The following is a 23648-nucleotide window of genomic DNA, read 5'->3' on the forward strand; positions in this document are numbered from 1 at the left end:
AATGAAGAGAGAGAAAATCCCTCCTCTAAGGTACTGAATGTTACATGAGAACTGTGTCTCACAGGAAACAATCCTAGCAATGTCTTGTGACAGACAGGTGTATACCTGCAATAGCACTTCCCTAAAACAGCTCCATACCTTGGGAGGCAGGAACTGCATATGCCTCCTGGCCACGGTTCCCTGCAAAACGCTGGCCTCAAAGCTCAGATGAAGCCAGATCCTCCTCTGCAGCTACTCTGGTAGTCACCTGGACACTGTTTTCTTCAGACAACCTTGAAGCTGCAACAAAGCAGCTTGGAAGAAGGTAGAGGACATCACTGAGATGCCCCACTTGCTCATCCTCCTCTGCCATAAGAAGAAGAAAAGAAGAGGGGAGCTGGTTTTTTTAAGGTCAAAGCCATCAGCATGCCTGGGTCTTGTCAGCACAGCTTGCAAGCTAGAGAGGAGTAGGAGCAGATAGGGAGAGCAGAGCTGGCAGTGTAAAATGCCCAGGGAGCAATGGTCTCAGAGAGCACACCAAGGAGAAAGAAAAATCAGGTGTCAGGAAAGAATGGCCTGGGGAAGTGGGGAAGTAAAACAGCTGGGATGGAAGAGCTCCTATAAAGAACAGAGCCAGACACTAATTCCACTTTTGGGAGAAAAGACTAAGATACATATTGCATTAAAGAGAGCTAACAACACAGACTGCCTTCCCTAATGTTATTCTTCCATGCAAGTGGTTTCCATAGTGATGTCGCTTGATTGCAAGTGAGAGAGGAGATGGCCACAAGGCAATCTCTGCTAGGATGCTGTTCACACCATGGAAAAGCACAAGAACTCAAATCACTTTGAGAAAAAAACCTGCTCTGTAGTTGCTCAGTCCCCAAAGCATGTCTGGAAAGGAAAAGGTCAGATAGCCTTTTCCTCCCCCAGGGCAGAGTGGGGAGACTTTCCCTCTCCATCCTGGAAAGCCTGCAGAAAGCAAAACCTCTTGCTGACCTTGCTACATCTGCCACCAACAGAGCCGTTGCATCCCAGCCCTTGGGAAGCCAACCAGAAAATGCGCTTCAACCCTCCAGACCATCATGAACACGTCCAGGAGTGACACTGGTAGGCTGGAAAAGCTGACGAAATTTCACACAAAAACTGAAGTGAAAGAATTCTTTCTTATACTCTCCTACACTTCACTCAACACTGATTAGTACATTAAAGAGCTTTATTGAACCCTGGCAGTTAAATGGAAAGCTTTCTTGTTGTAGCACTGAAAGAAGGGACAGATTTTCCAACAGCTGTCTAATATCTCTGTCAACATGGAAATGAAATAGATTTAAGGACCTCAGAAAAGCATCCGAACATTTAGTGCCCAGTAATAATGCATTCCAATTTCCACTCGCAGAAACTGGAATTACTCTCAGTCTGTTCTACCAGCTTTATAAATAAACATCTGGCACAACTTAATTTTTAGAAAAAAAAAAAAAAATCTAAAAGCAGGCTACTAGCTGACCATCTCTTCATAAACCCAGCTACAGAGACACAGTGTTTGAAAAATGCTAGTGTGAACCTGTGTCTCATGTCCAGGCCCATGGGGAAAAAAAGGGTAACAATAAGGAGCCAAATAACAGAATAAATGAGAGTTGATTTCAGTGGGATTTGTGAAACACACCAGAACCCTTCAAATCTGTGTACAGCAGTGCTCAGATCAATGAACAAAGTAAAAAACATCACAGTGGTTCCATCCTCCAGCTGCACACAGCACTCCTTGTTCTTAGATTGAGGCACTGTGATGAAGAAAGATCAAGCAAATGTAGCCTGAGGACCTGTGAACAGATGTCAGCTGCTTTCCTTGGTCCAGCCCAGCCTGCTACAGTTCATATCTTAAAACCAACAACAAGAGATTAAGCAATTATTCCCTATACGCTTGTTATTGTTGTCCAATAAAGCAGCATCTAAAATAATAGCTTTTCTGTTGCCACCCAAGGTTGAGTACTGCAGAAATATGTGCTGAAACTGATTAGGTTAGAGAGATAGGCCTGCATAAATAATTGCTGAAAGTCAACTAAGTCAAAATAATAATAGCGGAGAAAATTAACTTTCAGATAGAAAAGCTACCTGTCTATGCTCTCATTTGTATACTGAAGACTAATTCAGCAAATGAAGAATACAATTCTTGGGACAAAGCAGATAACCCATGGATTTATGGTGATACCTGTCACAAAAAAAGCAGGTCTACCTTGAGATCAATTGGCCTTCAGAAGTTTTAAATTAATTTTTATTTTTATTATCATTATTATCATGGTACCATGCTAAGATTTATACAACATTTCTTGTTTGGTTTGCCCTGTATGTCAGCAAGGGAACCTAGATTTACAGATAATTAGGTAGAATACTTGAAGCAATTCAAGAATTCTTTTCATGAAGTTGAAAGGTGTCTTTCTTTCCTTGAATTTCTTTTTTTTTTCCTGGCTCCTGTCTGTCATCAGTCACTTTCTTCAGAACTGGCACACTGTACAAAGTAGATTTCTTCTTCAATAAGCATCACTGTAGTCATTAAAGATCATTACTTCTCCGTGCAGTCAACAACAATTTGAATGTGGAAACCTTCATGACAGTCCTCCCTCTCACAGGAGAGGAAATATCTTCGGTCAGTATCTCAACCCTTCAAGGTCTCTTTTCCAGGTCTTGAAATAATATTTATAGCCTTATTTTTCTTGTCAGTGCCATTCCTCTTCACAAGAAGGAGCCAGTTCAGAGTAATCGTTGCCACCATGTTTTATGCAGGAGTCTACATCTAATAGCAAATACTCCTGGGCCAAGTTAATGAGAGCAGTGTCGTGTCTGCTGAGCACTTCTGCCGTCTCTGCCTAGCTCATTCAGCATGGCCTATTGGTCTTCTTTTCTATTTTTACTTCAGGTTCTGTGTTACTATTCCAGAAATTGATATGTTTCAAGTAATCTGACAGGTTCTCTCTCCTTCTTGACTTTATTATTTTCAGTGAAATGTATTTTGTACTGCTTCTTTTGCTCATCATCATAAACACCAGAGAAGTAGATTTTTCCTGGCAAGTGAAAAAGGTCTGACAATTCTGTATTCAGGACTGAATGCAAGTTAAATGACACTGTGCTGATCCACTAAGAAAACAAACAAAGTGTGCAAAACATCCTCCTAAATCTGACATTTCACAGTTTCAAAGGGGCTTTCCTAACAACAATTGGGCTGCAGCTGAAGGTATAGTGCATCACTTTTAACTTCAGTAAAAATCTTATACTTCCAAATGAGCAAAGGCATGACTCCTTATCTACTACTAGCAAAAGACTTTCTGTGTTTTCATTCAGATTCAGAACCTAATTTGGATAGTGTACATCTGATGAACTTGCAGCACTTGTGAGGCATATCAGTTGTGAACTTGTAAAATTTTTGTTTTGAGGAGTGTTTCTGCATAATATTTATACTGAGCCTGAAGTTACAGAGTATATGGCTGAAAGCAAACTATTTGGGAGACTACAAATCACATAACCATAGTCCACAGGAATGAAAAAGGAGTAGTCCTGCAGTTCTTTTTATCATATAAGAAACTTGGAAAGATACGGATAACATGGAAAATGTGAATAGCTATGAATATTTTTTTACATGTGGTTCCCCATCATCATCTCCATCCCCAGCCTGACTGCCAAGGGTGGCTCATTGGTTTGGTAACATCTATGATCTTTGCCCCTCAGTGTTGATGAAAACTCTTCCCTAATACTACAAAGAAGTAAAGTTGACTTGAGGTAGGTTTCGAAGTTAATGAAGTCCTTTACCTGTCACCATGCACTCCATTGCAGACTCTTCCTACTTTGTTGCAATCATCATGTTTTTCTTAAAGTTTTGCTGTCTTCTTTAGCTTGTGGCTTCCTCCCTTCCCTCTCTGCCTGCCCTACCAAGATTTAAGTCCTTGCAGTTTCAAAAGAAGGTGGGAAAATGTAAAAAAGGCAGTCAAAAATCAAAAGGCAGAATAAAAGAGTTGTGAATCTATGTGTACGGTCTAAATTTCAGGAATATTAAGGAATCTCACAATTACTAAAACTGGACAAGAGAAAATTCTTATTTGTTTAGAAACCTCATCAGTTTTGGAATACCTAGACTTGGCAATACTGAGTGGCTTCTTACAGAGGTCCACAAAGCACTGAACACCACAAGGCTTCCTGTATCCGGAGCTTTAAAATATGCAAGAGCATCCTAATCCTATTAGATGCCCAATATTCATATCTGAAATCACATTTTGGCCACAAAAGGGAAATTAATAACCCATCACTCACCATTTTCTGTGGTAATTAAGGAGTCGCTCTAAACTGAGCATTGTGAATTTTCCATGTGTCAATTTGCTGCCACTTTTTAGTGCACTAGCTGAGGAGTCCAGAAATCAAAGAGATGCAGTGACTTCAAACACAAATGCCTAGACCTGTGCTGTTCTGAATGAAAACGGACATAGAGATGAATGTTAACTTTTTTTTCTATAGATTCTTTCACATGGGTATGTTTGGTGCTTTCTTCTACTGGGTCTGAAGCTGGAATTGAGTAATGAATAAACATGTCTTATTGAAACAACTTTGACATTTCAACTAAGTTTACACATTAATTAAGATAAGGTTGTCCTAGCCCCCCCCGAAAGAGAAGCAGAAATTTGAGAGAACCCAGTGGCTGAAGTGTAGTATAAAAAGCTGTATGAACACTTTGTTAAATGCACAGATTTAACCCTGCTGGTTTGCTCCTAATCATTATTAATTGCCTCCAGTGGTGGACATTAATTTCCCTATTGCAGCAACATGCATCTTGAGTTTGGGCATATCCTAATATATCAAGTGGGACAGGTGATATAATTCAGCTGGTCACAGCTGTAAAGAAGACAGCCACCCACATGCAAGCAGTCTGTCAGCCTTAGTTACACTGCAGACACCAGCACAGCCTCCATAACAACATTGTACATTTATCTCTGGGGATAACTTTACAAGAAGTACAGCCGATCAGTTCATCCTATTTAATCTGCTGTTGTCTTATCAGGAATAAGAATGCTTTAGCCTGGGCTTTAGCTCTGAATTTGGGAGTGGAAAAACTTGCCCATGGTGCTGGTTGTGCAGGAGAGCCCAACCCTCTTCTGGTTGCTAGAAAGGGAAGGGAGTCGGTATGGTGTCCCAAAACAGGGCATGCCCCAGTAGCCAAAAGTCCAGCGCTGCCATCTGGACCATTAGAGCTTTGTGTTCACATCCCTGAAGTACCCAGTTCAGACTGGAACCTGCTTGCCAAGCATTGTATTTGTAGGTTCATGTAATGGTCACCTAGCCAGAGCAGCTCTCAGTAAATTAACCATTTCTTCCACGTGTACAGGGGCAGGAGAAGTGGACATAAGTCCACCTTGGAAGAGGCTGGTGGCAAGAGCCTCCATTTGAAGGCATAGGATGCAGCTGCAAAAGCCTGCTGAGCCCATAGTCCTGGTGGGAGGAGAACATGCCTCACTGTCTGCTTTGAGGCAGAAATTTTCATTCTGGGCTCAGGAGGGACATGCATTTCCACAAGATCTTTCTGGGTTTAAAGATGGCACATATCCAGGTGAAGAATGTTTCCTTGGGAAAAAAAACTTGCCCAAGTGTCCTGATTATCTAGTTAATGAAACATGCAAATTACTGCTAGCTCAGAGCTCCTTTCCCAGTATGCCCCATAACTACACCTCAGCAGCTGTTATGGTGTATGTGCTGAATTTAAGCTAGAAGATAAAGGAAGTCTGAGGAAATAAAAGACTGCATAAAAGGATATTGGGATTTGGCCCAGAGGAAAGATGAGGATTTAAACTAAGCATAACCAGATTCCACAGTTGCCTTTCTTAACTTCAATTAACCGTAATTTTTCAGGTTGCAATTACCTTTATTTGTAGCAACCAAAAAAAAAAAGATTAGCCATAGAACTGTTTAGCACTTGGTTTTATAAGTATGCACAAGTTCATTTTCCTGTCCAAACCCCTTGTCCAAATATGCAAAATATATTTGTCCAGAAAAAAAGGAAAAAATTTAGGGTGGTGAGAATTTTTGGAACAAGATCTTCCATTTACAATTTTTCAGTGAACTGTGAAATCACGTTTCCAAATGGTACTTTCTTCTTAATACAAAATGAAGAATGTATTTTTGGAACCTAAGTATCATGCTCCATTTGTAGGGGCTTTCAGACAGTTCTTATTCAGACCACCTTGGTGATTCCTGGTAACTACTTTGCTCTTGAGTTCACCACTATAAAAGTGAAGTGGAGGAGCTTGAAAAAGCAACTCAGTTATTTAACAGAACAAGTCCTGTTGTAATAGACTGGTAGGAACTTGATGGTCCTTCTTTCTGGTTCTTAGTTCTTGTGCCTTTATAATCATCCTAATCATATAGGTGTAATCCTGCAAATTCTTGCTGCATTTTGCAGATAGGCCTTATCATTCAAGGATGGCACCATACAAGTGCAGTTGTTTAATGAGTCAGAACATTGAGGTGAAACTAATCCTTAGCATCTTAGCACGTAATAACACTTTGCAGCAAGCCTAAAAGCATTATATAGTGTGTTTTTAAATGTTCAATCATTAAGCTTGATGCATTTAGCCCAGCTGAATATTTTAAGTATCCGAGATAAAGGAAAAATATGTTTACATGGCTTTGAAAGGGTTTAATTCTTCACTGTATCTGTGAATTGTTCCATACCAGGTCTCCCAAATGATATCTTGATAATTAGATCTCCATTTCTTTAAAGGTGACATTTTGTCCTGACAGCATCTAAATTATGTTGTTTTCTTTTTCTGTTGGGACAACACGTTGTCAAAGTGAATCACAATGAATTCTCTCTGTCTCCTGACTTTGATCCCTGCTTTTTCCCATAGAAGAGTTCAGGCTGTGGCTCGGCAGTGCGCCAGTGCTGATCAGCTACTGCAGGCATCCAGGGCTGTGTTTACCTCTTTCTTGTTCCCCAGCTTTGCTGGGAGGAGCCAGCATTCCACTCGAAGCAGATGGGTCTTGATCTGTCTCAACCTTCCTTGGAAAACTGTCTGCTTAGCTGTGGACAGCTTTATATTTCATCTGGACTGGTACCTGGTTTGGAGGTCTGGAACACCGTGTTTATGCTTGTCTCATCTGTTTTTTACCACTTCTAAGGCATGCTGTTTTACAATCCAGGAACCAACCAAAGGCTTTAGTAGGGGACAGATTTGCTACAAAGTCCAAGAAGGAGGGAAAACAATTCTGGATATGCTGCAGTTGCTGTCATGAACGTAGACAAGATGGGTTCTTTTGTTGTTTAGGCAGTAGGAGTCTTTGGGTTAAGCTGCCAGTGTACCTCTGTCACAAATCTCTCTGCCAACCTGTGAATCAGATGCTCATGATCAAAACAGGTCAAGTAACTGTTGGGGTGCCAGTTTTGGATGGCTTGGCTGAACAGCCTTTTTTCAGCTAGAACTGTTATTTATGAGTTACCACAGAAGATTCCAGTGTTACGATCACTGTTATGAACATGAGTTTAAAGGAACAAAGGCTTTGTACTAAAAAGGAAACAGTCAGAAAGAAGCCTCCCACAGTGGCATGTGGGCTGAATTCCTTACAGCAATATACATTTCCCTCTTAATTAAAATAGTTAAAATGTGGAACTAGACATTGATGCAATATGTTGTTCCCATTCTAGAAATACATCCGCTAAGAGTTAATAAATAATCCATGTATTCTAATCTTTTAAAGTCATTTCAGAGGGATGAAGTCATCTGCTATAATTGTAAACGCAGAACCTCTGCCTTCATTGCATTCAAACGTAAAGGTGAGAAACCGATTAGAGGTGCTGCGTTGCTAGAGATAGATGCTCCAATTTAAATGCCACAGCATTTGTTTCTAGCAAATTGAGACACTAGAATAATGTTTCCTTCTACTGTAAGGCTTTAGCCCTGGATTTCTACCTGCTTACCCCAGATTAAGCTGGGAAAAGGGATAAATTTTCTTCTTGCTAAATTTGATAGGATTGCTGCAATCAATACAGGCTGCCTAAATAGACCAGATATCCCAACTACACAGCGCTGGTTACCCAGTGCCAGACCTGCATCAAATCCTCATTCTGACACCTGAGGTGAATCTTGCTGCAGAAGCACAGTTAAAGCTGCTTTTGATGAACGTAAGGGCATTGCTCGTCTTTGCTTTGCTTTTCTTTTAAGAGCAGTTGAGCTGACTTACCTGGAAAATCAAGCTTTCCACATGTCCAGTTTCAGTCCTATTTCAGATCCTAAGCTGAAAGTACATGGCAGGCTGCAAATCTCCCCAAGTAGTGGGATGACCAGTCATTGCTGAGTTTGGTTTCCCACTTCCAGACTGCTACCCGTCTCAGAGTGACTTATTTAAAACTAGCTTGTGGGTGACTTTGTTGTCCAGCAATTGCAATCAGAACTGCAGTGTAGATGCTTTAATCTCTGATACCCACAATTCCATAAGCAGGTTTAATTCTCTTGTTGACAGTCAAATTAGCTGACACAATGCTGTCAGTCAGTGCAGGCAAGGACAAGCCATGCCAAGCTTCAGATTTACTCCCATCAGTTGTTTACTCGTGACAAAATGTCCCGGTTTGGACCATGACTCCTCCTCATCTGCAACGAGTAGTGAGTTTTAATTGAAATCATATAATCAAAGGGCTGCAGTAAAGCACTGCTGTGTTTCTTGGTGATCAGAAGCCTAAAGGGAGTGATTTTAATGAAGCAGAGAGCCCAACTACTCCCCAGCTAAAGCCCTACCTAAAAGAAAACTCAAGCACACTTGAAAGTGCAGAAATACTTAGAGCAAAGATCAAACTTCCCTTGCACCTCCTGGAGTGTAACAGAAATGTTACCCACCGGAGATCCAGCCCTGGCTAAATATTGTGCAGTGGAAATGCAGGACAGGCCACACCACTTCCCTGTGTCATTCAATACCCCAGCATTTTACGCGAATATCAATGGCAGCATTGTCCAGTGTGTACATTATATAGAGACAGTCAAAAATGGTATATCAATGATAGCATCTTTAATAGCCATAAAAATAAAGCGAGGAAGACAGAGGGTGATAAATAAAGAACAACCTGTATTGATCCATCTGCATTTGGTTTGTTAGATTTCTTATACAGTTCATGGGAATGAAAATCTGTCAGTTCTTCCTCCTTCAAAATAAACTGCTTTCCATTAACAGGCAGCAGATGATCTCATGGGCTTTAAGGAAATATGCAAGAGGGATCTGCAAAAAAGGATACGATGAAGATTATTAATATAACTATAAATTTCATCAGTCTTGCCTCTTGAAACTCGGACAACTGCACTAAGCAATAAAAATAATAATAGTCTGAAGCTCTTCTGTATCTCTGTAACCTCTCTATGACACTCACGGTATCTTTAAAAGTGGTGCTTAAGCCCACCTGATAGGAAAATATCACTTGCAATGCCTCAAGTGTGCATTAATCCAGGATCACATGTGAAGCAGTTTCTCTGGATCCTCTCCAGCCTGTCCACATCTTCGCATAGTGGGGACTAAAATTGAGCAGAGTATTCCAGGTGTTTCCTGGCAAGCTGTGCTAGTTTTGCCTGTGGTAGAGTTAGTTTTCCTCACAGTGGCTACTATGGGGCTGTGTTTTGGATTTGTGATGAAAACACAGTCGATAACATAGAGAAGTTTTTGTTATTGCTGAGCAGGGCTCGAACAGAGCCAAGGCCTTTTCATGCTTTTCATGCTGCCATGCTGGTGAGGGGCTGGGGTGCATAGGAAACTGGGAGGAAATACAGTTGGGACAGCTGATCCCAACTGACCAAAGGGATGTTCCAGACCATATGACATCATTCTCAGTATATAAAGTGTGGGGAAGAAGCAGGAAGGAAAGGGGCATTTGGAATGCTGGCATTTGTTTTCCCAAGTAACTGTTACATGTGACAGGGCCCTGCACTCCTGGAGATGGCTGAACACCTGCCTGTGAAGTAGTTCCTTGTTTTGCTTTGTTTGCATGCATGGCTTTTGCTTTCCCTATTAAAATGTTTTTATCTCAGTCTGTGAACTTTCTAGCTTTTATGCTTACTATTCTCTCCCTGATCCCACTGCTGGGGGAATGACGAATTAACTGCATGGTCCTTGGTTCTGTGTGGTATTAATCCACAACACAAGCTCTGATAGTGGGATAAGGACTTTTTTGTCCCAGCTGGTGATGTCCTTGTTGATGTAACCCAGCATCCCGTTGGTTTTCGTGCTGCAGAAATACACAGTTCACTCATACCGAGCTTGTTGTCCACCAGGACCCCCAGGTCCCTTTCCCACAGAGCTAGTCCCCAGCTGGGTAGATCCCAGTCTCTTCTGCAGTCCTGCATTATGTTTTCCTAGCTGCAAGACCTTACACTTGTCCTTGTTGAACTTCATCGGTTTCTACTTAGACCAGTCTTCCACCTCATCCCGGTCTTCCTTCAGGGGAGTTCTCGCATCTGAAGTGTCCACTACCCCACTCAGCTGGCTACAATGGCAAACTTTGTCAGAGTACACCCGATTCCATCTTCCAGCCTAAAGCATATAACGGTTTTGGCAGATTATGATAAATGTCAAAGTCTGTTTAGAATCAAGTGCACAGAGGATTTTGGAATATGTGTGTATGTGTGTTTGGTGGGCTCCATGCACCCTCTAACATGTAAAGTATTTTACTCATTGAGACCCCAGGTGCTTGAGACTACATTCCCAGAGCATATGGGAGGTATTTCACAGGGCTTCTTTTTACCTCAGTGGAGAGGATGCCCGAGCATTGAGTGCAGACTATTTACCTTCCAGCCAGACATTTGCTTACATATTTTGGATGGGAAGAGCAGCATTTCTAATATACACACCACTAAGAAAATGGCTCAGAAATGCTCCCTATTTTCAATCAATTCAAAATCTCCAACAGCTTAATTTCTGCTACGTTTGGAGCATGAGGCAGTTCTGATATGTCACATTGCATTAAGACAAGACTTTGCACATGCTATTTGCGCATCTCAGTTTCAGGCTTCCTGCAGTATGAACAAACACACTTATTTTCTTATCATATTCCCATTTCATGACTCTGAGTCACAAAAGGAATAAAGCCCTCTTATGGACAGTAAGATGGAAAAAGCTTCTAGAAGCCCTCTGCTGTCACAGTTCACCAGCTCCTTAAATTCCAGTTACCTAATTTTTTCCTCCAAAGAATTATTATTGAAGCCAGCTACAGTATGAACTCCTTTCCACGTGAGTGTGAGATGAACAGAGGAGGGAGCATCAATCAAAACCCTTGGTATGCCACCTTTTACTGACCATTTTTCACCTTGAAGCTGGTATGCGACACCCAGCACTGACAGCCTGGGTGCAAATCATGCCATTTCATTTGGAAGGCATCACTTCACACATATGATGCTTATGTGCTGAAATGCATTGTATTCTAAGCAAGCTCACCTTCTAAGAGAGGTGTGATGGCATCTAAACTACCTGTAGTCCCAGACCCATCCTGATTTCTAAACCATATCATGGGACTGACTGATGGACAATTTGTTGTCCCAGGTCAGTTCTGTCAACCTGATGGAGCAGACAGCTGAATTCCAGCACCTGGAAATGGGTTGAGCTACTGCTATGGAGAGACAGGTACAGCCCTATTGCTGCATGACTCCTCAGCTTCCCCATGTATTTTACACTACTGTACAGTGTATTTTAATATAGTTTCCAGTACTGTTTCAAGGAGGGAGATGAAAAAGTGTTGAGCAATACTGCTATAAACGAGCCTTTAACTCACTATCATTGTTTGACAGATCTGAGTTCTTTATCCTGCTTGTTTATCACACATGCACACACGCACACACATACATACATACACAATCTCTGTAGTGTAAAGCTGTGGTGCTCTCTTTGTCCTTGCATCCTCTCCTCTAATGTTTATGACCCATTTTCAAAGGCATGCACTGGTATCTGATGATCTGTGTCTTTTCAAGTCTGCATAGAGACATGCAATCTCACTGTCTGGGTAATGCTTCCAATGGACAGCCTTCCAACAGACTCACTTTCCTGTTCCATCCTTTGCCCCTTTCCCACGGATAAAAATGACTGATGAAGCCCATTACTTATCTATCAGATAATAGATCTACTTTGACACAGATTCCTTATAAAGCTTGCTCTTAGCAAAATTTGTTCTGGACATCAAGGAGGCATTGGGCTAAAACATTGCTTTTGTTGGGGGTTAATTTAGCATTTAAACTCTTTTTCTCTGTTGACTTCTTTTGTGGAAAATTGTTCCACTGTGTACAGCAGAATTTAACTGATCCATATTCCTGTGATTAAAAAAGTCAGTGTTACAGTAAAAAAATTCTCCCCATAATGCTGACAGCATTGTGTCTTGTACACAAGATTAAGATGCATACAGCAAAATCCTGGCACTTAAACTGGGAAAAGATGGTAATATGAAGAGGGATTTAGTTATTTTTGTTAGTTCTAGAGCATTGCTATTGATTATGAGAGACAAGCAATTGTGCTTTTTAAGTCTGACCACATTTCAAAGCACTGTGCACTACTGCACCAAGTACAGAACAGTTCAAGCCCTGAAAACCTGCAAATGAACTGCAAGAGGCTCAATTCACTTCTGTGTTTAGGGCCATGCTTCTGCCCTGCCCTGGCAGTGCCTGGGATCCTCTGGCACATGTTTTCTGTACACATCAAACCCTTGCGAGTACATTTAAACCCAGAGAAACTCAGACTTGCTGGTCAGGTCATGGTGCATTTTTGATGACTGGAAAGATTCTCCCAGATTAAATTCCAGAACTCCAAACCCAGGCCAACATTTCTAACACAAGGAATTCCCAAACCCTGTAAGCCACAGCATCTGGAGCTACAGCAGTCGTTGCAGGGCCTGCTTATCAGACAAACAGCCTCTCACAGCCTGATGAAAAGCTCCCATGCACTTTGTCCATCACATCAGAACATAGAGCAGAGCAGCCTGAGGGGGCAGAGAGGGCCATACTCCAGCACTGCCTCCCATCAGTGTCTGCGTGGGGGGAAACCTGCCTGGGTGATGGGTGCATGCCTGCTGCTCCCAGCAGGGAAGTGTGCCTGCAGCTCTGCTGGGTGCCCAGCTCTTCCCCAGCCTTGTGGGGGCATTTATTTTGCATTCTTTTTTCCTATGGACTGATGTGCCTTCTCCTTGGAGAGAGAAGCAGCGAGAGGGGGGCTGAGGCTTCTGGGTATACATCCTCGTGGGGGAGGTATAGGTTACTACAGCTTCCAATTTGGCAGAGCTCCCAGAAATATCTCTTGCAGAAATATATATCCCTGAAATGACCTAAAAATAACCCAGTGGCAACCTGAAGTGTATATAAAGTTGGAAGATAAAGATGCAGAAGGTGTAAAACACACACTCTCCCTGCATCTGAATCCCAGGGAGCACCTTCATGGTGGTGTTATTCCAGCCCATATTGTGCGTCACCCCTCCACACCACAACTCTCTGCTCCTGTTCAGAAGGAATTGGCTTGAAAGCTGCAGAAGGACTCCTGCTGCCTTGGCTGGATTGGGAGACACCCATGCCTTTGGAGAACATTTTACTTGTGCGTAGGAAATGAGACCCTTGTGAGATACAATTTCTTGTGGGAACAAAGGACCACTGCTCTTCACAAATGTTATAAAGCACTCAAAGTAAAAAAAACCCAACAAAACAGTTCCTCTCATATACCATTAGTTTTAATATTACCTGCTGTGCAGAAATAGAGTTAAATCATCTTCAGCAGGTTTATCTCCATTTTTAACAGCAGTCTCAAAGTCAGCAGATTCCTTCACAATCCCATATCCAAAAGAATATATGAATATATTGAGACATTTGCATGAAATGGTCAATATGGCAAACTTATTTCACATTTCCAGACAAAGACAAATGAAAATCAAGAATCTCTGCAGCATCCATCCAGAAAAAAAGAGAAAGAAGAGCCTCTTATTGAATAAATTACACTTGAAGAGGCAGCAGTGTTTCTTTAATGGTCAAAGATTGATTCTCAGGACCAGAAATCTGAACCAGCAAACAAAGTATCTGCTTGTGTCTGCCCGATCCTGAGAGCTCTTCACAGCAGAGCTGAGTAAATAATTCACAGTAGATAATTTACCTGCACAAAAGCTTTCTTTTTTTCACTTACCGAATGTCAGTACCTTGATTGTGGCTTCCTCTAATTTATTTGTAATTCAAATTTACTTGTCCAATTTATTATCTTTCTTCTTTCCTAACAGGTCAGATAGACTGTGAAGGGTCTGCTACAAGTATTTCAACCTGCCTGTTCAAAAGAGAGCTGAGTTCATCATGAGTAGTATCAGACAGCTTTGTGGTTTTTCCCCTCTATCCACAGGAATGCAAATTTTGTGATCAGGGGAAGAGGGTTGATAACAAAAATTTTATCTTGCTGGATAAAACCTGAGGGGTATTTCTCAAAGCTTCAGCCTTAGAAAAATGGTGGTACTGCAGTCTGCTGTCTCTGTGCAGAGCTGAAATGAAGTCTTTTTATTACATTCACTTGAAATAATGGCACCTGCTGCTTCAAGCACAGTCAAAACCTCATTCACTTGCCTGTGTGCATGGGCTCTAGAAAAGTTTCCCAATGAACTTGAACCCCCACTGTGTTAAGCAGTGTCCCTTTTAAATGTAGTAATTGCAGAACATAGATTGAAGAGAAATGGTCACAGCAGTGGCGGATGAAGAATTTTTGTCCCTCATTAGGTTTAAGCTCGAGGCTCTGGTAGAGCTTTGTCATCTCAGCCCAGCACTTCTGCTATATGGCAGTATTCGAGCGTGCAAACTTCAAATGGACTTTTCATGGGCGTTCATGCAAACCAGGCTCCATCGCTCTAACATCTGCAGAAAGCAAACAGCGAAGAGCTGGGGAGCCTGGGCAAAGGGAAGCCATTTTGAAGCCATCAGCGACACCAGTCCACTTAATGCCATCTCTGTCTTGGCCCCTGGATGTGAAAGACAATTAAAAAAAAACCAAAGTCAGAAACAAATTGGCATAATCCAGACAGATTTTAATGAGAGACTAGCTTTTAATGCATGTTTGCTGCTATTCACACTGCTGTGGACCACCACTGTTTCCTTCAACTTACATAACCAGATATAATCAGTGAACATGTTCATGCAAATTTGAGCAAGGATGGATTTGTAGACCAGGACTTCTCAGTTCGAGTGGACTTGAACTAGAAAGCTGCATAACCTTTTTCAGAAGTTACCACCTCAGACAGCATTTCTGTAATTTTTAATTTAATTTCTATAATTATTTTACTGTAAAACCCAATTAAAATTAGACAAAACTTGGAAAGTTTGGTTATTGTTTGCAAGTGTGGATGTATGAGGGGTGATGTGTATCTATGTGGTTTGGATTTGTTTTTAAAATCCTAGTGGTCCATAGCCAATTTCCCTTGCCTGAGGGCTCTGGCCCATGGGTTGAAAAATACCTTTCTGGAGGGTCAAATGCATCCAAGTGTGGATAGGCAGAGTTAAAGGCTGCATGTGGCCAAAGAATCTGCTCCAGTTTTGTCCAAAATCTCAGATGAACTGCCCACTCTGTCAGGCTGACAGTGCTCGCCACTCCAGAGCAGTTGCCTCTGAAACCCACAGGAATAATTTTCTTATCTTTTGCTCCTTATTTTCACAGGCCTTTGCACTTCCCAGCCCTGATCTTAGGTGAGAGGAAAGCACCAAATTAATGCAAGAGGCAGAGCAGAATCCCAGCAGAAGCCCCTTTTCACAGCATGTCAAGCCTGCCCGGTTCAATGGTATCCCTGAGGGAGCATCCCCCCTCAGCATCCCACCTCAGTCCTGCCAGCCTCCGGGGCAGCACAGCCTCAACTGCATCACACCAAGGACAAACACATGAAATATCACATGCCCATGCACCAGATCCAGCAGGCCACAGGGTCTCAGTTGTGATCCCTGAGACCTCAGCAAGAAGACTCCTCTGTGAGTCATTTCTTCCCAACATAAAGTGGAGCAGGCTGCCTCTGTCTGGCTGACTGACAGCTGAGAGGCTTTTAACAAACATCTCTCCTCCCTGGCAGCACTTGCTGAATGAGACCTCAGCTGGGAGCAAGAGCTGCAGTACTGGGCTGAATTGCCCTGAATTATTCGTTGAACTTCTAAAAAGGTATAACTGCTGTTTAGAAAGGTTCATAAACCAACAGTGCATCTAGCATACAAACAACCAAGAAAAAAAAATCACTGCATGAACCTATATTTTAAAATAAATTTCATTTGTCCCAATTGACCCTTTTCTGAACCACTAATAGAACAAACCTTCATGAAAAAAGCTGAGGAGGGATGGGAAGAAACCAAAGCCTTGTGGATAATTCAGAAATGATAGGCCATGCATGGGAAAAGGTACTGAAAATGCATGAGAACCATTTTGTTAAAAAAAATGGACTATGGAGTGCTAGCTTGCTTGGAAGAATCAAGATCAATAAATAGAAAAATGCAAAACTGCAAAGAGCCTGAAATTGAGAACTGAAAGCTCTCAAAAACCTGACTGAATTGGAAAAGAAAAGGCACTGGAACTTTTCAGAGAGGGGCAAATGAGCTGTAGGGACATACCTGAAAAAGATGCCGTGTTTGACATATGGCTGAGGTCAGAGCACAGAAGGAGGCTGTAACCACCAACACAAGTGAAAATTTTTGCTTTGGAAGAAAAAGAAAAAATAATGTTAGGTCTGGAAAAGCCAAAGCTGGTGATGCCTTTTCCTGGTCTTAAAATCAATAATCAAACACAGTTAGAAGAGAAAAAGGGGTTTCACCTCTGTATTTATTTTAAGGATCCTTAGGTGCACCATGTCCAGGTGGAATGCACCCCAATGCACACTGCAATGCACACCCACAATAGATCTGGTATAACATTATAGGTCTTACTAATTAGCATATCTATCAAAGATTCCCCAATGAGAGGCTCGAGTGAGCCCCTCTCCCCAAGGAACCTTCCCCTGGATAGTTCTATCTTAGTTTACAGAATGTGTTCTGGAGAGGACCTTGGGGTCTGGGGCACACTGATCCCTAGCTACAAAGCTTCTAAAATGTTTAGTCTCCTAGCTTGACAAACAAGTCCAAGCATGTAGGCAAAAAGCACTAAGAATACAGAAGTTATAAAAAGGTATAAAAGGGGTATAAAAGAAAAGGAAAAAAGTCATCATGGCATCACTGGAAGGAGTGCCACATCCAGCTCCTCTTCCTTGTGCTGCCTGGCCCTGAGCTGCCGCAGAGGGGAATGGTGACTGCAAGTCAGCGCGACAGCTGTGGGGAATGAAGATGTACCAGTGAAACACAGCCTGCCCGAGATGAGTGTGACATTGGTTTTGTGAGACTGTCATACTCAGACTGGTGTCCAGGAACTGGAGATTACTGTAACAATGACATGGCAGGAGATTGAATTTCCTCAGTGGCAAAGGCAAGCAGGAGAGACCAGGGATGAGTGTCAGCTGGAGCAAGCAGCAATGCTCACTGGTATAAGAAATGCCAGCCTTCACCCTGCTCCTTGTTTTATTTTTTAACCACAAAAAATACATCACTTACAACACACAGGGTGACCAAATAAATGCAGAAGCTGCACTTGAAATTCAAAGAAGACAGGTTTGTTTTTTTTTCATGAAGAAACCGTTTCATTTGCAGCTACGTCTATAAAGCAAGATTGAGGATGTTATTAGACATCAGACACTGCCCGTCTGGTGAAGTGTTTCCTGAGCCTGTAGGTATTCTTTGAGGAAAGTGAACTGGGTAATTGCCTTTCTCAGGGCATCAAACACAGGGATGGGGTGGGGGGCAGAGATAGTAATGAAAAAGTAGTGCTGCACTGCCTGCCCAATGATACAGCAGGTGTGGCGTGTGCCTCTGTGCACACCTTCAACTAGCCTAGAAATCAAGGGACTGCTGCAGAATCTCTCACCATTTTAAAAGGACTTCTCTGTTGTGTGTTTTAGTGGCAGATTTATAAAGTAGCTGGGTAACAGTGAAGTGTACTCAACATCAGTGATGCTTCCCAGGCTTGGGAGGCAAAACATCCCCCAGCAGGAGGGAGCCAAGAGCCCAGGGGAGCCCTTGGCATGTCTCTTTGCCATCTTCATAGCAGCCACCAGCACAAGAGACACAGTTAGGGTCCAAGTCACCCCAGCGGATGCCCAGCTGTCAGATCATGGTGGAAACCCTTGAGGCAGGGGATGATGGTCTCAGCTGGGAAGAAACAGTGCATTAAAACCACCCTCACTCATGCAAGCTCCAGAGTCACACTGACTGCTCCAGGACTAAGCTGGGGAGATGTGGGAACTTTGCACTTGTCATGATGCCCACACAGTAAAGCAAGATGCTCACTTGAATCCATGAGATTGGCATTTTCTTGTGACAAGGGCCAGAGTGCCTGGCTTGGGAAAACAGGAGGAAATACAGACAGAATTTTGCAGTGCTGGACAAACACTGTCACCTCTACCCGTCACTTTCTCTTCCTGAAGCATCCCCTTGGTCCCAAAGGTGTTACTGTGTTCTTAAAACCTTTTCCATATAATTGAATCTAGTCAGCCTATGGTGAAGCCAAAGGACTGACCCTTACATGCTGGACATATCTTCCTTCCCTACAGAGATGTGACTAGGAAGAAGGAAAAGCCTTTATAAAACCACTGAAACTGGCTAAAATTTGAATTGTCTGAAAAGGGGAATTTTTTTTTTGAGAAATTAATACAATTAAGTTTTTTTGTTTCACCTTAATTCAGAAGGAATACCAAATGTTCCACTTACATTTCATTGAATTAGAGAAAGGAAATTCCATACGTAATTGTTTTGCTTTCTTCACACTGTTGATAGCTTATGTATTGATGACTTTTATGTTTGATGTTACAATGTCAAGAGGAAAGGCTGGGTCTTTAAAGTCTGGGGTTTTTTTAATGAAAATGAATGAATTCTTTGTTCCTCTCATTTTGACATGCTCTGTGTAGAGTGTATGTTCAGCAAGTCTAAAAACTTTCAGGACAACCTGTCACAGCCTCTAGGAATAAATAAGGACTAAATAAGTGTTAACCAAAGCATGAAATATGAAACACAAAAACACAAGACAGAATGAAGTGAAATTCTGCTCTGATTTCAAAGCACGCACAGATTTCCTTGCTATAAGCAGAGTGTCTGATTTTTTTCTGTTTTGCTTGTGTTTTCTTTTCCAGGGGAGAAAAAAAAGTGCCATCTCAAAATATTTGACCTCATCCAAATGAGATATTTTCTGTTATTCTAGCTGGATATGATAAAAAATCAACAGAGAAAACTCTTCAGCAATGTGGTATATTTTTAATGTTTACTTTCCTCTGCTCTTTCTACCAATAATGTTGTCTGGTCAGAAGGTACTAATAGCCCTCCATAGACAGTTTTGAAGACGAAGGGTCTAAAAGTCAACAGTTGAGTTCAGGACCAGTTTCCCATAAATGTCATTCACCCCTTGAAAAAACCTTGGTAAAGTATAACACTTAAAGTGCCTTTTTTAAAAGGAGGTAGTCCTTGGCAGTGATACTGATATCTTCCATGGAGATTTGCACATTGTGCATCTCTTTTAAATTTCCTGCAGTGAGGGTATTTTGAGAATTAAAAGAGCCTTGGTGAGTTGTTACTAAGTGAAGTTCTTGCAACTGCTATGTACAGGTTTCTGTAAATCTCACGTCTCCCAATGTATTTCAGTCCCTGTTAGATTCTGCCTGCGAGCAGTTGCGTGACACTGATGTCTTGCTGGAGAAAAGTTGCCAGAAAGCAAACAATGCTGTTTTTGTAGCAAGTGCAGTTACTTCTGCAGCCCAGGCATTATTTTCAGATTTTAAGTCAGCCCTGCTCAAGAGACCAGTGTAGCTGTCTCCTGAGGGGTTTCCTTCCATTGCCCTGAAACAGTCAGTGTTGCAGACAGCCAGGACTGGAGACAGGGCTGAGTGGACTCCTGGCCAGATCCAAGGTGGCAGTTCGCATTTCCTTTATTTTTGGAGTGCACATTAATATCAGCCCAATGCAGATTTCCTGTGTTTTTCCCCCTGCTTTTCGGGGCCCTGCAGTCCTTTGCTGGTCAACCAGCTGTCCATGCACACAGGGTATGGCTGAGATTTGGAAATTCAATTCATGCTTGTATGAATTCAAGCAGCTTACAGTGCTATGGGAAGTGAAGATGCCTTTCACTCTCCTTCCTGCATTCCCCATACAAACATGCCAAAAATCCCATTGCTTTCAGTGACAGACCTCACTGCAACATAGCTGCACCTGAAAAAAGAAGTATCACAGATGCACACTCTGCCTTGCAGCTTCAGCTGGGAGAAATGAGAGTCAAAAGCTCTGGAAATAAATCTGCCCCTCGCTCAGCACCAGATAACCGACAAGTGTTCGTCCATCTGCCGTAAGCAGTCAAACTGTGAGTTCACTGATGTGATGGTACGGCAGCGTAATCGGCTGAGGCTTTTTGGGCTGTGGTCCATGCCTGTGTGCTGCTCTCCTGCAGCAGTGTTTGGGGCGAGGGCTGAGGGGCAGAGGGGCTCCTCGAGACCAGGCTGACGGAGCTGGGCAGCAGTGCTGTGAACGGATGGCTGGAGCAGAGGCACTGCCTGACCACGTTAGCGCTTTCTGCCAGCAGCAGTGATGGAGAAAGCTCTTGCAGCTGTCCCTCAAATCCCTCTGCCACATAGTCAAAACCCTTTCTGCCTCACAGCTCATCTGTAGTCACTTGTATCAGTTACCAGCCCTGGCACTGACCTTCTGCCTTAGTACTTGGGTATCAATTCCTTTTGTCATCACTTTCCCCCAGTGTCCTTAAATGGACACGAGGTGAAGGTGATGGGAACACATTCCCTGCAGCATCCGCAGCATCCAGGCGGTGTGACCCATACACTGACAGGGCCCACGGCCATGGGTGTGAATGTCCCCTCCCTTGGCTCAGCTGATGATGATACCCTCAAAGGAAGTTGCATTGCTCCATGAGGTTCCCCAAAAGTTTTGCTGCTGATGGAGGGGCTGAGCAAGGGGAACTCTCTTGTGTCCCACACTGGCATCATTCAGCATCACCACCACTGCATTTACCAGACTGGGGCAGCCCAGACAAAGCCTGGCTAAGGGTCCCAGGGCCAGATTGCTATCTCAGAGGTGAAGCAACTCTATGAGCAGGAGATGGAAACAATGCCACATCTATCACAAACAAAGACACTGAAGAAAGTGTAGGGAAGATTACACACAAGTTGTAGCTAATTAAAGGAAAACATGCCGAGATATTTTTATATTGCTGTTACTTATAAAAGAGTCAGTTAACACAGCTTATTATGGTAATTACAGCAATGTAAAGAGAGACCTAGCAAAGATTAGTACACCACCATCATAGCTTAACTGAAACATATTTAGAACTCAAACAAGGCATCTCCCACATACCTGGCTAGGGGATAAAAAGACCAGAAGATCCCTGCATAAGCTGCTCAGGCTGCTCCAACATCCCCAGGCAGGCAGAAAAGCTATCAGTGTTGGCTCAGTGCGAGACAGAGGATTGGCCAGAGAAGGCTGGGGTGTGGGGCTGGCACTGCATGGTGGCCACAGGGGAGCGAGGGTGGCAGGCAAGATGGGACAGAGATGGACTGTGGGGAACATGGGCCCCAGGCAAATGATCTTGCAAGCAATTCAAAGATCTCTCCTTCATCAGCCCCATCACTCTGTCTGATGCAGGGATCATGTGCTGAGGAAGAGACTGAAGTCCCATGCTTGCCACATGACCTGGCATCTCTGATAAATCCCCCTCTTACACCTCCAGCTTCCAGCAGCTGGGAGGAATTCAACCATTGAATTTAATGGCCCTGGTGAGATTTGCCATCCCTTAATTTATCCAATCCATTTCTGATACAGAATTTATGTTTTCACCCCTGGAGGTGGTGTCACCTCAGTCTGTGTACTCCTCTGCACCCAGATTTATGACAGCTTCTAGTTCAAAACTCTCCTGTAATTCTTTACACTGTAAGTGCTAACTACTTGGTCCTATCTGATTTTGGCGAAGCGCATCTTTCCTGGCTAGGCTGCTGCAAGAGTTTCCCAAATTCTTAAAAACTCCAAACTCCTCTCTCAGCTCCCCACAGCTATCAGCATTTCTGCATGGCCCAGTGCAGGGAGCTTCTCAGAGAACATCACCATGAATCTGCAGCCTGTTTATTTACTGTCACTCACTGATCTTCCCTCACATTGTCAAATCTGTTATCTACATGCTTCATGAAGTCTCCCACCTTCACCACCATCATGTGCATGGCAGTGGAACCCTCATGGCTATCCCAAATCTGGTTTGGCCAGCTGAGTTAGCTTGTTTCTGGGGTAAATTAACCGATTGCAGTGCATATAACTTCCACAAGGTCATGAGGACTTTGTGAGTGATGCTCGGTGTAGTATTCTCAAACCCATTCCTCAGCTGGATTTTCACCTGTATATTGTTTCACCAAGAGTCGTTTTGCTTTTCTTTGAATCATTTCTTTATTCAGTTTTCTGATAGCCAGAGCTGGAGAAGCCTGCATCCATATCCTCTCCCACAGCTAAATACTGCTGCAGTCAAGTTCTCCTCACTTGGACTGGCTCCCACAGTCCCAGGGGCACCCACTTCAGCACAAACTGTAAATGAGTCAGTGCAGATCATGTTTTGTCATGAAGGAATACCATGCAGAGTTGGATTCACACAACCTGATGCCAGTCTCCTAAAAGGAAGCATGGCATCAAACAAAGCATTACTCAGGTTAGGTTGCCAACTGTGATTTAAGTTACGTGAGAAGCCAGGCTGGCCAGCAGCATCCATTTCACCCCTTAGCAAATATCCAGATGGTACTTGCTGAGCTGAGAGTGAAGTGTCCTTTCTAACCTCAGAGTCGGTATGTGGAGCTCTTACTGCTGGTTGCCCTGGCTCTAAAGGTGGCACTAGGGAAGCTTGGAAAATTACAGGAATGTCTTTTCCTTTTAAAATTCAACTTAAGAATTTAGAAAGGGCCCTTGGTGACATTTTTAGGGGCAATGACACACAAGGCAAACAAAGGCATGCAAGAGCATGATGCTCTGAATTCCTGTGGTCAACACAGGCATTGACTGGCTGCACAGAGCTACTCACTTCAGGTCTCATTAAAAACTGGGGACACTGTAGTTTGCAAATGTAAAACAAGTGGTTCAACCACAGCTGACTTAATTAAGACTCTCTGCTGAGCACATCCTTACTCCCATTTAGCAGAAGCTACTGCGTGCCACCCTGAAAAGCTGCAGTGAATGTGGTCCAGACCAGCCCCTCTGCGGGTGCTGGTGGCTTTCCTACCTGCAGTAACATGAACAGGTAATATTCCTGAGCAGAAAACACAGACACTTGTGAGGTCTTGTGCAAAAGTAGATGAGTACAGTGCTCCGTCCGAGTGACAGAAGTGACGGATCCAAGGCGAGTGCGCTTAAAGCTCTGGCGGCAGCTGGGCCTCTCTGGCAATGCCAGCCCCCGTCAGCCAGAGCCCAGTGCAGACATGATCTACACCCTGCCCTTTTGGACAGAGATACGGCTGAGGCTGAGGCTGCTGACACTCGATCCACGTTATCTCAGGTATGTGGTGATCAGCTGAGCGCCTTCCCTGCTGGCAGACCTGACTTACACCGGCAGAACAGGGAGCCAAAGCCAGCTTAGGTTTCTGC

General features: G+C 43.1%; 1 long non-coding RNA gene across 1 annotated transcript; it reads right to left on the reverse strand.

The window, feature by feature from the left end:
* Positions 1–9034: 9034 nt before the first annotated feature.
* On the reverse strand, positions 9035–21655 carry LOC125335177. Its single transcript, XR_007207368.1, has 3 exons — positions 21390–21655; positions 13695–14944; positions 9035–9216 (listed from the first exon to the last, which is right to left on the reverse strand). It is a non-coding gene; the product is annotated as an uncharacterized LOC125335177 (long non-coding RNA).
* Between the last annotated feature and the right edge of the window lie 1993 nt (positions 21656–23648).

This window comes from Corvus hawaiiensis, chromosome 1 (genome assembly GCF_020740725.1).
Source record: "Corvus hawaiiensis isolate bCorHaw1 chromosome 1, bCorHaw1.pri.cur, whole genome shotgun sequence".
NCBI classification, from domain to species: Eukaryota; Metazoa; Chordata; class Aves; order Passeriformes; family Corvidae; genus Corvus; species Corvus hawaiiensis.